The following is a 15,331-nucleotide window of genomic DNA, read 5'->3' on the forward strand; positions in this document are numbered from 1 at the left end:
AAATGAAGGATCATGGAGGGGAAGGCATGGGTTATGGGTGAACTGGTTCCAGGACTGCTCAGCCATGCGGCTGCCATGCTGATGACTCAGGAGCATAAACTATAACCCCCTAGTTATGCTGATCTAAAGAACCCCGCTTAGGATTAATTCCATTTTGAGTGGAATTGTTCATGTTCTACAGCAATCTTTTACCAATCCTAAGGATTTTTCAGCACCAAAAAAAGAAAAGAAAAGAGTTAAGGAGAGAGGATAAAATAGGAAAAGACAGACAAACAGATGGAGGGGGGGAGGAAAGAAAGAGTAACATGCAATAGAGGACACCTATTGTTCTGGTACAGCCGCACCAGGAGCTCCAGCTTATCTTGCTATTTGTTGATTACTGCATGTATTTTAAAGTTCTATGCCTTTGTAGTTAGATGGCTTTCCTTACCTTGCAGTTATTGGGTCAATTGCTTGTCAATTATCATTAGGTTCCCTGGTCCCGCCCCCCTTTTGGGTTTTGGAAGGGAAGTGAGCCATTTTGTTAGTTAGTCTCAGCCAGATTAACCTTTGTATAGGATGTGTGCAACTTCCCCTGTACAAAGGCTTCACGCTTTAAGAATTTCCAGGGTTACAGAAATTCCAACAGAAACAGAAAGGAAAGAAATCCAGAGCAGAATAGCTTTAAGAGTCTCCTAAGAACTCCAGGGAAGCATTCCCACAGCTTTGGGAATTTCCAGGAAAACAGCCTTAAAGACTAAAGAACTCCAGCTGGAGAATATCCACTGCCTTGCTGGTAGGTCAACTCGGCGTCCGAGAAGCGGTTCAGCCCGGTAGCGGAGCACACATCAGTGAGGGTTGGATTTCAGTCAGCCTGGGAGAAGTTAAAAAGGGGAATTTTCGTTTAAAGAAAACATTATTGAAAATAGTGCCTGTCCCCTGTGGACAAGATTGAGAGAACCAATACTTTATCAATAAAGCCTTGAAGTTCCTGTTTGATTTCATTAATATTATTTAGCCATCTGAATATTCTTCGTAGTGGAAACCTCTGAGAACTTCTCCTTAGGCCCCTGGCTTCCCACTGGGCAAAGGTTACACATCCTATTTTTAAAGTCAACTAACTATAGGCCCAGCGGGTGACAGAATACCTATAAGTATAGTATCTGCAGGACTGATATCCACAGTTTCATTTATCCACATGCAACAAATTTGTCTCCTCCAGGATGAGAATTATCCACTGATTTAATTTTGTGTGTGTGTGTCAGGAGTGACTTGAGAAACTGCAAGTCACTTCTGGTGTGAGAGAATTGGCTGTCTGCAAGGACGTTGCCCAGGAGACACCCGGATGTTTAGATGTTTTACCATCCTTGTGGGATGTATTGTCTTAATTTCCATGTGAAGTCTGTGAGCGTATCCCCCATGAATATGAGGCTCAAATTGTAGCTGCTTTTTCACAAAAATACCACTAACAAAAAATAATGTATTCTCATACATGGCAAGAATTGGTGGAAATGAACTATTTTCAAAAAGTTACATACAGGCTTTTTGTAACACATGAGAAGAGACATAATCTTTCAAATGGAAAAAAAATCACCTGCCAAATGGTTTGGAAATTGGCCAGGAGACTAATAAAAAAGAAAAGTGGGGAGTGCACCATGCGAGAATGGGCAAGAAAGTTCCCCAAGGAGCAGTAAACATCAAAAATGTTATCCCAATGTCATTTGTTTAAAATGTTCTACAAGGTTTAAGGGCAGCACAAACCACAGCAATCTATGTTTTCTACATGTTCCAGACTTATTTATCATTGGATTTTATTATCTCTTTTGAAAGGTTACACATCCTAGAGGCAACTTAGAAAACACAACAACAACAACAACAACAACAACAACCTGGACTGCTTTCCTTCCAAACTGACAAATACATTATGGGGGTAAGGGGGCTTAAACATTGTTCGGAGTCTGAAGCTCAATCGGAAAGTGTCTTCCAGGTGTTAGCTGAAGTGAAAGAAGATGCTAAGTATTTTGTGTGCATTGTTCAGATAGAGGTATCAATAGGCATCCTTCCTCCCCTTGGCTAAAACATCTTTGTGTACATATTAAAAATGCATGCAATGTTTTTTGTGGTTTTGTCAAATAAGCACATGCTGGCAACTGCGTTTTCCTTGTTTGTGGAATGAACTGCAAGCTCAAAAATGTATTTTTTTCCACCTCAAATCAAATCCATTTCCATGTTTGGTCTAGAGATGTATGTTTTGTGCAAATCTGGATTTTTCACACACACGCACACAAAATCAGTGAAGCAAATTTTCCCCACATCCCTTGTGGTTTTATTAGGCAGGATTTCTATTGTTACATTTTGTTGTTAGTCTTGCTCTTGTGGTTTTTTATTTATTTTATTGCTCTGTTTTCATGGCTTGGAGAAAGAACAGATGTATTAGCACTGTTTTGTGAACTTTTGGGCAAATTAGCAGATTTCTTTCAGTCACAGTGACAGAAACTGAGGAACAGGATGAGAGATCTAGTGAATAAGGAAGAAACAGGATATAGAATGCATATCCTACAAGATTTCACAGATGAGAACAGGGAATGCATCTACACTGTAGAAGCAATGCCGTTTGAGACTTTAGCAGCCATGGCTCAATACTATGGAATCCTGGGAGTTGTAGGGAAGGCTAAAGACCTTGTAAAACTGCAACTCCCCTGATCCAATAGCATTGAGCCATGGCAATTAAGGTGTTCTCAAATGGCATTACTTCTACAGTGTAGATACCCCGGGACCTGTTGCCACCAAGGAACATTGCAATGTGGATAAGACAGCAGACGTTTTTAATGAGGAAGAAAACACAAGCTGGGAGAATATGCTGCAGTTTGCTTTTGCTTGAGACTACAGGGAAGGGCAAGATGCTGCATTTTCCTCCCAGCCGAGTTAGATGAATACAAATTACTTGCTTACAACTCGGTTTGCAGCAACTAAAGTAAGCTGAGGAGGAAATGCTAAAGTGGGAGAACAACAGAAAAATGGGGACACCTTTAAAGCAATTAAGAAAACAGGATGGCAGAGCCAGGATCATCCCTGACAAGCTAGGATGGTTGGAGGATCTTCTTAGGTGATCCCTCGTAGTCCGAGGATGATGGTCCTCCACGTTCGGTGTTCTGGCGGTGGGTCCGTAGGTGACTGTGGAGCCCTATTCTTGATTTGCATCTTCTTTTGCAGTGAGGGCATTGGTTTCCAGGTGGAAGGTGGTCTTGGTTGGGGTTAGCTTGATGTGCCTTCCTCTTGGCACTTTTCTCTCTTTCACCCTCCATTCGTGCCTCTTCAAATTCTGCAGCACCGCTCGTCACAGCTGACCTCCAGCTGGAGCACTCAAGGGCCAGGGCTTCCCAGTTCTCAGCATCTATGCCAGAGTTTTTGAGGTTGGATTTGAGCCCATCTTTAAAGATGGATGGAGGATATCAGACTGTCTGAAACAGAAATTGAGAATTGGGGGGGGGGGGGGGGGAGAGCGGTCAGATTTTGGCAGCATGCATATCCAGAGATCAGCAATGTTGTTTGTTTCTGAATCTTTCGAAAAAACTGCTGTGGAGGCACACATTGCTGTCAGGCAAAGATTGTCAAACTGCCAAAGATTGACACAGAGACAGACATCCCCTCTTGCGGAAAGTGAAAAGTCATCACTGAAGTTCAGAGGTACAATCAACATTACAAAGAGTGCCAGCAGCAGAATAGCAATAAAGTGGCACTGAATTGTAATTAATGTGGGGAATTGATTTAAAGGGACAGCTTTTAGAGGCACATTTAAAGTTGGGACATAGTTCATTAAATAGGGTAATAATTAATTGTGGTGAGTCCAGAAGCTCAGAAATATTCCACTTCTTAAAGAAAGGAAATGGTTAATCACAAGGAACCCTCCCCAACTTTCCCCCCTTTTTAGCATTGCTCTTCCTTAAGTACAAAAGTAATTCCCCAAGCCTCATGGAGCATCCTAGGCTTGCCAACTCCATGTCTCCATGATACAATTACCTTTAGTCGATCAAAAAGTATAGTGTTCTAACAGCTGTAAGCAGTGAATGTGGTGCTCTGAATATTCAAATGAAGTAAATTAAATTAATAACTCTCAATGTTATTACAGTTTATTAAAATTAGGAATTAACATACATTTTTTTAAAAGAGAGGCATCTTCACCAACTGGCCAATGCTGAAAAGGGCCCTCACCACCAACATGGAAAGATGCCAACTTCTGTAATAAGCTCAGTTGGCTACCGTCCATTTGAAAAGTTTCAAGGAAGAACTTAGAATCACGGCATTATAAATGGTCACAAGAACCATCTTATCCATTCAGTTCTTGTGGGTTTTTTCGGGCTATATGGCCATGTTCTAGAGGCATTTCTCCTGACGTTTTGCCTGCATCTATGGCAAGCATCCTCAGACCTCACCTCTGAGGATGCTTGCCATAGATGCAGGCGAAACATCAGGAGAAATGCCTCTAGAACATAGCCATATAGCCCGAACATGGCCATATAGCCCGAAATGCCTCTAGAACATGGCCATATATACACACACAAACTTTACATAAGTTTTGTTTTGTTTTGTTTTGTTTTGCAATCATTCAAATAGGAAGGCATGAGATTGAGATTTACTGACTTTTTCCACTAGGATGTCAAAAATGCTTCTGAGCCCATTGAGCTGTGGTGGCGCAATAGGTTAAACTCTTGTACTGCTGAACTGCTGACCTGAAGGTTGGCAGTTTGAATCCACTAGACAGGGTGAGCTCCCATCTATCAGTTACAGTTCCTGCCAACCTAGCAGTTGTAAAACATGCAAATGTGAGTAGATAAATAGGTACTACTTCAGAGGGAAAAGGCAAAGAGACGCTCCAAGCAATCTTGCTGGCCCCATAACCCAGAGGTGACAATGCAGACTCTTCAGCTTGAAAATGGAGAAAGCACTTGCCCAGAGCCACAGATGACCACCACCTCCAGAAGCTGGAAATGAAAAGAGAAACTTCTGCCTTTGTTTGTGTTTGTGTGTCTCAATGTATATGATTGTAAAGACATTGAATGTTTGCCTGAGTATGTAAATGCTGTAATCTGTTTTGAGTCTCCTAGGGGAGAAGGCAGAACATAAATACAGTCTATTATTATTATTATTATTATTATTATTATTATTATTATTATTTGAAACACAACAAGATGAGTCCACAGCAGACACTCTGCTGGCTGTTGTATTGGATCACACGTCAGACACTTCCCAAGTGTCTAGGACTGTGTGATGTATCAGCGAAAAATGTGTGCAGATCCCAGTAAAGTGGCCTTCTGCAGCTGGCAAATGGTAATTTTGTCAGTGCCAATTGTGTTTAAGTGCAGGCCAAGGTCTTTAGGCACTGCACCCAGTGTGCCAATCACCACTGGGACCACCTTGACTGGCTTATGCCAGAGTCTTTGCAGTTCAATCTTTAAATCCCCATATCATGTCAGCTTTTCCAGTTGTTTCTCTTCAATCCTGCTGTCACCTTTTTTTTTTTTTTGTCGTGTCAGGAGTGACTTGAGAAACTGCAAGTCGCTCCTGGTGTGAGAGAATTGGCCGTCTGCAAGGATGTTGCCCAGGGGATGCCCGGATGATTTGATGTTTTTTTTATCATCCTTGTGGGAGGCTTCTCTCATGTCCCCGCATGAGGAGCTGGAGCTGATAGAAGGAGCTCATCTGCCTCTCCCCAGATTCAAACCTGCGACCTGTCGGTCTTCAGTCCTGCCGGCACAGGGGTTTAACCCAATGCGCCACTGGGGGCTCCCTGCTGTCACCTGGGATTGCAACATCAACAATCCATACTTCTTCTTCTTCTTCTTCTTCTTCTTCTTCTTATTCTTATTCTGCAGTGGAAGAAGAGCAAGCACCAATGTGATCTAATGGTCAGTATGCCTCTGGAGGCCAGGGTTCAAACTGCCACTGCGCCATGGAAAGCTATTGTGTGACCTTAAGTAAGCCACACTCTCTCAGCCTGAGAAAAAGGCCTGGATGCAGAGTACAATTTTTACTTCTCATGTACAAAACAAGAGGAAAAGTAGAGACTGCCTTGAGAAACAGTGGGAACACTCAGTCTTCAATTAGCATTCTCATGTTCCACTTCCTCGAGTCTAAATGTCCAATTTACATTGTATGAAAATGTTTCTAATTGCCCCCAATTGCTGTAATTTTCATTCAGATTATACAACATAGGCACATTAATTTGTGCGTTTTTTCCTCCCACCATATTTTAAACTTCCTACCATTTCTTTGCACTTAGAACTTTTCTGAGAAAAGCAGAATAGAGTAAGACTTAAAGTGCTAGACTTGAAACAGGAAGAACCAACTTGAAGATTATGAAATCATCTATCTAGCTATGAGCCATCATGAACTTTGAACAAACCCTACCTTACCATCTTCAATCTGATTTTGATGTAAGCCTTCTTATAGGGTTTTCTTGCCAAGAGTAATAATTCAGAGGATGCTTACCATTGCCGTCCTCTGAGGCTGAGAGAGTGTGACTTGCCCAAGGTCAGCTGGTGGGTTTCCATGGCTGAACGTGGATTCAAACCCTGGTTTCTTGATATCCTAGTCCAACACCCAAACTACTCCACCAGCTAGCTAATATCCTTATGTTTATATGTGACCGTGCCTTCAAGTTACCTGTCAATTTATGGCAACCCCATGAATTACATAGGGTTTTCTTAAACTAAGAACACACAGAGGTATTACCTAATTTAAAAAATCTCATTGATATTATTATATAAGTGTAGAGCAGACATGTGTGGGATTTTCCCCTAAAGGTAGTTATGAAAGCAAGTAGAAAAATCCACATCCTCTGAATGTCGTTAGACTGGATCCCAAAAAAATCTCCAAAACCCAGTGATGACATTTATGGGACCAAATCAGTTCACCTATTAAGCAGTGTTTAAAGTAATAAAGGCAGTATTTTGTCATTTTAAGTTCCCTTTTTGCTTTGCTGTCTTATTTTTGATGTGAGCTTGAAAAGATAATCATGTGAATTACTCCACCAGATTGAATTATATTGTGGCACCAGTATGTACCATGTTACAGATGCAAACACTGGACAAGAAAACCACATCAATAAAGAAGTAGATAAATAAATGAATCGGGGGGAAGAAGATTTTGGGGGGAAAGTTTGGAGATGTCTGAGGTAGGGTCCTTTTTCTAATTATGGGATGGTAAGATGGGAGACTCTAGATGCACAGGCGAACTGAATAAATAAATCTCAAAAGAAAAAGATAGTTGTCTGCCAAGAAACCTAATACTGAATGTTGAGAGTGCCGCTCTGAAAAAAAGATTTAATTGGAGATATAGCCCTAAGAATATGTAAATAGTCTCCTCATTTTCTTGACTGAAAGGAGAAACAGATGCCAAGCCTGGGATCTGAGATTAAATATGAAAAGAAGCAAGGCCTCTAAAATGTTATTTAAAATGTATATAATGAGATACCTATCTTCTTAAAGAATTGTACATGGCTTTGTGTCTCAGGCAGTGTTTTTTTTAAAAAAAATTCTGTACAGAGATATACTGGGACGAGAGCCTTCACTGGCCAATTCTCTAAAATAACAGTAAGCGGCACGATCCCAGATGCCCTTGCAGTCAATCAGGGGATTTTCTTGGGAAATACAGATTGAGCATCTCTTATCCAGAAATGCAAAACCCCAAAATACTCCAAACTCACAAATTTTCCACATGGAGAGACACTGACACTGATGGTTCAAGGTATACCAACTTTGTTTCATGCACAAAAGTATTAAATAGTGAATAAAATTGGTGCCTCCAAGCTATGTATATAAGGTGTATATGAAACATAAATGAATTGTGTTTAAACTTGGGTCCCATCTCCAAGACATTTCATTAGGCCCATATATGCAAATGCAGGTATTCCAAAATCTAAAAAATCAATTTTTCAAACTTCTGGTTTCAAGCATAACTGGGGCCATATAATCCAGATTATCAAATCATAGAATCATAGACTCATTGAGTTGGAAGAGACTTTGTGGGCCATCTAGTCCAACCCCCTACCAAGAAGCAAGAAAATCACATTCAAACCACTCCCAACACATGGCCATCCAGCCTCTATTTAAAAGCCTCCGAAGAAGAAGCCTCCACCACACTTGGGGCAGAGAGTTCCACTGCTGAACATCTCTCAAAGTTAGGAAGTTATTCCTAGTCTTCAGGTGGAATGTCCTTTCCTGTAGTTTGAAGACATTGTTCTGCGTCCTAATCTCCAGCCTTTTCCCTCCCGCCTATGACTTCCCCTCACATATTTATAGATGGCCAAATCAGAGTATTTTGGGTTTTTACATTCTGGATAAGAAATGCTCAATCTGCTTTGAACTGTATTATATGAGGTCCCATCTACACTGCCATATAATCCATATTATCAAAGCAAGTTATCCACATTATTTGCTTTGAACTGGATTATATGAGTCTGCACTGCCATATAATCCAGTTCAAAGCAAATAATCTGGATTTTATATGACGGTGTAGATGAGACCAGAGACCTAATTTGCACCAGAGTTGGAAGCAGCAAGACAGTATAACTTAAATCCATGAAGATGGAACTATGAACATGAATGCAAACTTATTAAAACACCTGGGTTTTCAGGGCTACTACAAGCACAATCTGCTTTGTTTTGTTGGGGAGAGCCTTCTTGGTGGCTGCTGCCATGTAATGTGACTCTCCTTCTTCAGGAGGTCCAATTGAGTCCCTCCCTCTTATTTTTCCACCAACAAACAAAGCCCTATTTATTGAAGGAAGCTTTTGATTTTTAGTGCATTGTGACACTCAAAGCTTTTAATTGGATGTTTAGTGTTTTGATTTTACAGTAAGATGCTCACACTTCAGGGGGATCTGTTCCTGGACTGACCATAATTAATAAAAATTATGGACAATACCGAACCCTATTGAATGAACTACGTCCAGCAGAAGCATGCCATAGAGATGCACTGGAGGACCCATCTGTTAGATGAGGACAAAATGACATTACAGATATCGGACAAGCAGGTTCTAGGGTCATATTGCATGATGCTTTAAGTATTTTAACCTCCCCCCCCCCTCTCTCTCTTTGGAAAACAGTCGTTTGATGATATTTTAACCTGTGTACTGGGAGAGTTTTTAAAATGGTATTAGACTTTTAAAACATTGTGTGCTGCTTCAGATCCCATTCTAGGAGAAAGGTAGCAAAATAAATAAGGAAATAAAAGGAGGAGGAACAGCCACTTGCCGAATACTTCTCTGCTGCTGGGACCACTGAGAACTCTCTTTCAGAATGTCCTTGAAAAGGTCCAGTTTGGACATCTATTCTGGATAAAGGAGAAGTACTGAACTGCCTGCCCAGGGAAGAAAGGTGGTACGGGGGCGTTCATTAAAGATTTCTCCTGACCCCTTTTCTATTTATCACAGGATGCTGAAACTGTACATGTGTAATGATAAAAGTATCTATAGGTTATGTGCCAATTTACAACTCAGAACCGATAACATTCTTGTTTTTCAGGTGCTGAAGTGGTGTGAGGTTTGATAATGGACCCAGTGGAATACAGAGCAGTCATCAAGTTTCTTTACTTGAAAGGCGGCACACCAAAGGAGACGTTTGATGAGATGAAAGAGGTTTATGGTGATGATTCCCCATCATATGATGTAATCAAGAACTGGCATCGTTAATTCAAATGTGGTCGGACGTCGGTGCAGACAGCTCCAATTCCAGGACAACCCCACTCTATTATTGATGAACACACCATCCAGCAAATGGAGGTTGCCATTTTGGAAAATCACCATGTAACCATTCGTCACCTAGCCCAAAATGTCAAGATTAGTGTGGGGTCTGTGGAAAAAATCACCCAAGACCACCTTCACATGCATAAGGTATCTGCTCGCTGGGTCCCCTGGCTGCTCACACTTTTCCAGAAGCAGGAATAAGTTGAATGCTCTCAAGCTGTATTGACGATTTGCTGTGGAAACCAGGAGGACTGATCACACGGGATGAAAGCTGGTTCCATGACTATGATCTTGAGACTAAAGTCCACTCGATGCAATGGAAGCATTGTGACTCACTGCCTCCAATGAAGGCACATGCCCAACTCTCAACAGGCAAAGTCATGCTCACAGCGTTTTGGGACCAGCATGGAGTCGCATTAATGGGTTTCCTTCTAATCAAGGTGAAAGAAGAAAGTGCAAAAGCTGGATTGCAGTTAAACATAAAAAAAACCAATATTATGGCAACAAGAATGACTGACAACTGTAAAATAGAGGGAGAAAACATGGAGGCAGTGACAGACTTTGTATTTCTAGGTGCAAAAATTACTGCAGACGCAGACTGCAGCCAGGAAATCAGGAGACGCTTACTTCTTGGGAGGAGAGCAATGATCAATCTTGATAAAATAGTGAAGAGTAGAGACATCACACTGGCAACGAAGATCAGCATAGTCAGAGCAATGGTAATCCCCATAGTCACCTACGGATGTGAGAGCTGGACCTTAGGGAAGGCTGAGTGAAGGAAGATAGATACTTTTGAACTGTGGTGTTGGAGGAAAGTTCTGAGAGTGCCTTGGACAGCAAGAAGATCCAACCAGTCCATACTTCAAGAAAGAAAGCCTGACTGCTCATTGGAAGGAAGGATAGTAGAGGCAAAGATTAAGTACTTTGGCCCCGTCATGAGAAGAAAGGAAAGCTTAGAGAAGACAATTATGCTGGAGAAAATGGAAGGAAAAAGGAAGAGAGGCTGACCAAGGGCAAGATGGATGGATGGTATCCTTGAAGTGACTGGATTGATCTTGAAGGAGCTGGGGGTGGTGACGACTGACAGGGAGCTCTGGCGTGGGCTGGTCCATAAAGTCACAAAGAGTCGAAAACGACTGAACGAATGAACAACAACAAAGGAAAGAGTACCATGATCACTGGAGCATGCTATGCTTCACTGCTGCGGAAATTGCAGGAAGACATCAAAACCAAGAGACGTGGCATGCTCACCAAAGGTGTCTGCCTTCTGCAAGACAATGCATCAGTTCACAACTCACATGTTGTCCAAATGGAAGTATGCTCCTGTGCCTTTGAAATCCTACCACATTTCCCCTTATTCACCCGACCTCCCCATCGGACGTCCAACTTTTCCAACAATGAAGTTATTTCTGAAGGGCAAGCATTTTTCAGATGATGAGACTCTGATGGCGCTGCTCTATCTCCATCGCCTACCGTTAAGAGCCTAGGTGTCGTTTTGGATTTGCAGCTGACGATAGAGGCTTAGGTCACTGCTGCCAGCAAACAGGCCTTTTTCCATCTACGACAAGCGAGGCAACTGGCACCTTACCTGTCAGATGAGGCTCTGGCAACAGTCATCCATGCCACGGTCACATCTAGGCTAGACTATTGTAACGCCTTGTATGTTGGCCTTCCTATTTCTATGACCTGAAAGCTCCATTTTGTCCAGAATGCTGCAGCCAGGTTACTCACAAAAACACCAATGAAATGTCATATAACACCAGTGCTGTGGCATCTACACTGGCTCCCAATTGAGTATCGTGGTTTGTATAAGATGCTGGTCCTGACCTTTAAAACTTTATATGGCCAGGGTCCATTGTATCTTAGAGACCGTCTCTCCTTCTACCATCATTGGAGGCCACCACAACCATCCCAATGCGATTTGCTCTATATACTGGGTCCTAGAGAAGTGCGGGGGGCCCCGATGGCGCAGTGGGTTAAGGCACTGAGCTGCTGAGCTTGTTGACCTAAAGGTCGCAGGTTCGATTCCAGGGAGAGGCATGACCTTCCGCTGTCAGCTCTAGCTTCTGCCAACCTAGCAGTTCGAAAACATGCAAATGTGAGTAGATCAATAGGTACCGCTCCGGCAGGAAGGTAACGGCGCTCCATGCAGTCATGCTGGCCACATGACTTTGGAGGTGTCTATGGACAACGCCGGCTCTTCAGCTTAGAGTCAGACATGACTGGACTTAATGTCAGGGGACAACCTTTACCTAGGGAAGTGCACTTGAAAAGCACCAGATGCAGGGCCTTCTCTATTTCTGCCCCTACCTTATGGAATTCTTTGCCTCCCTATTTGAGAGCCATGCGTAACTTAGGGCATTTTAATTTTAATATTTTTATGTATGTGTTTTATCCTGTATAATTTCTGCAATGTAAATCGCCTGGAGCATCTCAGATGGACGGCGATTAATAAGTAATTAAAGATGATGATGATGATGATGATGATGATGATGATGATGATGATGATGATTTCCGCAGTCACAATGTAGCTTTTGGAGCAACCTGTCAACTTCTGCAAGCGAGGTGTTTACAATTGCTTAAAAAGATGGGAGAAGTGTGTCCCTAGGTGGCACTTATGTAGAGAAGGACTAATAACTCTGCCAAGTTCATTGGTCTCAGTCCACAGGAAGTGGGTCGGGGGAAATCTTTAATGAACACCTTCATAGCTCTGTGACAGAGCACATGCTTTCCGTGCCAGAGATATCCCAGGTTCACTACCTGGTTTGGCACCTCTGGATGCGGCTGAAAAAGACTCCTGCTTGAGTCTCTGGGAAAACAGCTACCGATCAGTACAGCAGACAACACTGAATGAAATATGCCAACAGTCTGGCTTGGCGTTTGACAGCTTCAAATGTTCCTACAACGGGAGCCCCTGGCCTTTCCAACTTCTTTGAGCTCCATATCTCTGCTAATCCACTGTAAATCCATCACACCAAGGCACAGCTTATTAAAGTATGCTGGCTTCTCTCTCCACCCCTCTCTTCTTCTTAACAACCATTTTCCTCCACTTTCCATCAACATGGGGAGAGGGGCTTTTTTAAAGAAGGGAATTTTGGCTCTCATGGAAAGTTGTGAAGCCTGACCTCCATACAGTCCTACGAATAGGCCCAGGCAGACTGATTGGCACCTCTGCAAAGTCTGGAATCATCATCTTTGCCTCTGCTGTCTGCCTCTCTGAGCTCAGAGCTCCCACGCCGTGGTGTAATGTGTCTCTTGTCTACCAACAAGCCTTCCATGGATTCAGGGGGGCTGGGGAGGGTGAGAGGGAGAGGGAAAGCTGAATATAATTTTTGCACTGAGATTGCTTGCTGTCCAGTCAAAGTGAGTAAGAACAGTATGACTGGCTGTCCTGCTTGCAAGCTTTTATCACTTCAGAAGGACACAGGTCCATGTCCCCAATGCATCATGAAGCTCATTCAGTTATTCTGTGGAGCAGCCTAATGGCTCAAGTAGGCATTGACATACTTCTCAAAATTAGCAATTGTATGCAAATTCCTTTTAAAAATTGTATGCAAGTTTCTTTTAGGTGCCCCTGGTGGTGCAGCGGGTTAAACTGCTGAGCTGCTGAACTTGATGACCAAAAGATCACATGTTCAAATCCAGGGAGCAGAGTGAGCTCCTACTCTTAGTCCCAGCTTCTGCCAACCTAGCAGTTTGTAAACATGCAAGTAGATCAATAGGTACCGCTTCAGCGGCAACGGCGCTCCATGCAGTCATGCCGACCACATTACCTTGGAGGTGTCTCCAGACAACGCCGGCTCTCTGGCTTAGAAATTGAGATGACACGATTTGTTAGGGGAAAATCTTAACCTTTCTTTTAAAAGGAATCACAGCTGGAAAAGAGAAGGTCCTGATCTGGCAAGGCATAACTACCTACTCCCACTGTACTTCTGATCTCAATAAAATCTCCACCTGATTATTACATTGCCTAAATGGGGCAAATAGCAGTTGGTATGGGGCAAGGGAGCAGGCAGCCTGAGACTGCAGGAGGTAACTATGGCTAGAATTGTTTTAATTAGTCTCAACTGGAGCAGACCCATGGAATCAATTGGTGAATCCTGAGTCAACGTAATGGTAGATCCTGTTGATTCAATAGCTCTACCCAAGTCTGAACTAACAAAAGGATTTAAGCCACTCATTTTGAAAACTGTGACCATCCTTCCACAGTCCTTATTTAAATTCCTCCACCTTTAGTTTCAAAGATCCTCTGTTTTTAAAAAAGATGTTAACCGAACTGGAAATGCAGCCCATATGAGGCACTGAGATCAAATTAGTAAGTACTCTGCTGCTGAGTATGCATGCCCAGTGTGGAATACATCTCACCACACTATAATAGTGGCTGTGGCTCTTAGGCTGTTTATCCGGTATTGCACCACCACCTGACATCTGCCAGGAAGTAGAAGCCAGCAATGAAAAGACCAAGGCAGTGGCATCTCTGGCCTTTCCTCTGTTCAGATACCAGCCAGCACGCCAATGCCTTAAATCAAGAAATAGATACTCACAGGAACAACTCAGCAAGTGAGAGTCCAAAAGTGGCAGAAAAAAACCCAGAACCTCAAGCCTTGGCTGATATCGAATGAGAGCCTCCCCCTTCCCCCCGGGCATACTGAAGGCTGGGCAAGTTGGAAGGCACTGAACAGACTGCACTCTGACACCATGAGATGTAGAGCCAACTTTAAGAAATGGGGCCACAAAGTGGAGTCCACAACATATGAGCGTGGAGAAGAGCAAGCCACAGACCACCTATTACAATGCAGTCTGAGCCCTGCCACATGCACAATGGGGGGCCTTCTTATAGCAACACCAGAGGCACTCCAAGTGGCCAGCTATTGGTCAAAGGACATTTAATATAATGCAAAATTTGTGTTTGTTTGTGTATACACACACACACACACACACACACACACATTACAACAGTACCCTTGGTTCGCTTCTGATATGATAAATAAATAAAAGTAAATTTAGAATATTTTATTTCAAGTTCAAATGTCTCCATACCCACTCCAAAGAAGCAGGAGATCTGCAAAACAGAGTGCACTATGAACTTCTGAAATGAAATCTCTCAAACAGTATTTTTGGTCAACCCTATCCTACTCCTCCTGTTATTGCTGTAGCAGCAGCCAGCAAACATAACATGGCTAGTGTCGATTGTTCATCGCCTGGAGTGTCATCAATCGGAGCACAAAAATGATTGAGGAGATGGGAAAGGCACTGCATGGCAGTGTAGATGTACCCTGAGTTGGAGAAAGCTGTACTACAGTGTTGGTGGAGATGAAGAAGGCACCTTTAGTGGCGTCAAGGCACTTCTCAAAAGAGGAGCAATACATAGGACAATGGTGACACCCGGTGGCAAGGAAGAGGCTGCCTGCCTCTCTCCAGGTGGGGCTGGAAGATCAGCAGGTTGGCAGTGTTATGACAGCTCATTCATCATCAGCACAGTTTGAAAACGATTTACAGTGTGGCATTTTTCTTTCACAGAATGATGCCGGGTTGTTAAAAACAGAAACATACAAGAGAATACAGACTCCATGAATGATTCATGGCAAACAGGAATCTAGTTGCGTC

The sequence above is a fragment of the Anolis sagrei genome, chromosome 2, assembly GCF_037176765.1.
Source record: "Anolis sagrei isolate rAnoSag1 chromosome 2, rAnoSag1.mat, whole genome shotgun sequence".
NCBI lineage: Eukaryota > Metazoa > Chordata > Lepidosauria > Squamata > Dactyloidae > Anolis > Anolis sagrei.